Below are 2200 nucleotides of genomic sequence, written 5' to 3' on the forward strand. Positions count from 1 at the left end.
TAATGATAATGTTGCGGCAACTTTATTTACGTATTCTAGTGGCAGAGACAGAGACCATAGATTTGAAGTTGATGAGCTTTCAGAATTTTAATTCTTTTAAATTATTAGATTTTAAATTAATAATTTACATATATTTAATAAATTTTTTAATATAAATATAAGTTTGAACCCAAAAAAAACTATAATTACCAAATATATATATAACTTCTGGTATACTTTAGTTTCAGTTTCAACACTCTTGATACGAATTAATGCAGCATCTTGTGAGGTACTTCATTTTGGCCCAAGGAGTCCAAGCACTTGGATCAGCATATGCAATTTATTGATGGAATTTTTACATCGTATAGCCATCTCCAAAACTAATACCCCAAAAAATTATTTTTGTACACTAATATATAATATTTCTATTTTATAGATAACTAATGTGTATTTTTTTTTTTATATTTAACTAGCAACTGTAATTATTATCAGTTCCCTCACAATGTACCAGCTCATTCCATGAGAGGGCAGCTTGGTGCACTAAGCTCCCGCTATGCGCGGGGTCCGGGGAAGGGCCGAACCACAATGGTCTATTGTATGCAGTCTTACCATGCATTTCTGCAACAGACTGTTTCCACGACTCGAACCTGCGACCTCCTGGTCACATGACAATAACTTTACCCGTTGCGCCAAGGCTCCCCTTCATACCATCTCATCCCATCTAAAAAGAAATTTGAAATAGCTAAATTCTTAGCCAAGGGAGCAATGACTCTGTTGGTAATATAGTTGTATTTGATATCAGAGAATAAATACAGAGATTGTTCAAGCAGGCCGTCTTAGCTCAGCTGGTAGAGCGCATGGCTTTTAACCATGTGGTCGTGGGTTCGATTCCCACAGACGGCGACCTTTTTCATTTTTTCTCTTCCGCTTCATTTCTTGTTTTAATAATAGCAGCAGACCTATTGAATTTTAAAATTTGTGTTTCTGGTTCATTTTTACACCAATTTGCAAGAATGAAAGTCTAGGTTACGGAATTCCAAAACCTAAACATAAGCTGATTCTATTATGTTAAAAAAATGTTACTATGTTAGCTTCATAAGATTAGTGTGGTCGTGGATTTTACAAGCTCATATTTGCTTCTTGTACAAATAATGTCTTCCAAAGCTCTGAATCTGATAGACAAATATGATCTCAATCATAAAGCAAATCAAAGCCACACATGAGTGGAACCATACTTTATAACATGTCCAAATCACTAGTAATGATGATATTTTGTACTCAAATATCAATCTAATCACAAATTTTAAAAGGCGTTGTGTGGGAAACCCATGTGTGGATTGGCCCTACTTGTCCTTCAATTGTGGTCACATTAACCAGTTCTAAACTCAATTAACCAAAATACACTTAGTAACGATTTTGATTATAATAATAGTAATGGTTTTAAAGTAGATAAATGATATATTAATACTATAGTAGTATACAATTTTTGGAGTGCTAAGAAATTGATCCAAATTCAAGTGGATACACTGATTCGTTGGTTCGCTCCGAGGTCTGTACCTTTGCTAACTCTTCTACGTGTAAAGAAGCTTAGAAACAATTGTTCTATAATCGTTGCTATCCAAATGGATCTTCCTTATTCTATTGTTAATAATATACAAAGACTAATTTATGTTGCATAATTATAAAGTATGTGATGCTACTTAAAGTGATAGAGAATTCCAAATGTTGGAGTGCTTAACTTGGGATGTAGATGTAACACAAATTCAATTGATCTTCTAGTTGGTCCGGGTCCAACTTAATTAGACTGCACATGCGTAAGGTTGTTCCCTATCTTCTCTCTGTGTGTCACATTGGCATTATCCTTTAGAAATAAAAAGCATTTGGAATTGGCCACGTTCATTAAAGTGCTTTAATATATTTGTTTGTGTAAATGCCTCACAGCTATACAAAAAAAAAGGTATATGTTAGAACTCATTGTGTTCTTCAAATTATACTTTCACACATACTATTTGTTACATATTAATAAATTTTTACATATAAATTTATGCTCCCGTCGAAAGTATTGAGTTCTAATGAACCAAGTGTCAGAGTACTACATCCGCCTCTAGACGTAGATACCCGTATTTTGTTAAGTATATCATGCCATGTATTATCCCTTCTTTCCATAGCAATGCTATACAAAGTGAATTAAAAGGAATAATCAAAACTTATAGTCTAATAA

At 33.5% G+C, this 2200-nt stretch overlaps 1 non-coding gene across 1 annotated transcript; it reads left to right on the forward strand.

The window, feature by feature from the left end:
* The first annotated feature begins 809 nt into the window (after positions 1 to 809).
* Positions 810 to 882, forward strand: TRNAK-UUU (transfer RNA lysine (anticodon UUU)). The gene has a single exon. It is a non-coding gene; the product is annotated as a tRNA-Lys (tRNA).
* The last annotated feature ends 1318 nt before the right edge of the window (positions 883 to 2200 follow it).

This window comes from Nicotiana tabacum, chromosome 22 (assembly GCF_000715075.1).
Source record: "Nicotiana tabacum cultivar K326 chromosome 22, ASM71507v2, whole genome shotgun sequence".
NCBI classification, from domain to species: Eukaryota; Viridiplantae; Streptophyta; class Magnoliopsida; order Solanales; family Solanaceae; genus Nicotiana; species Nicotiana tabacum.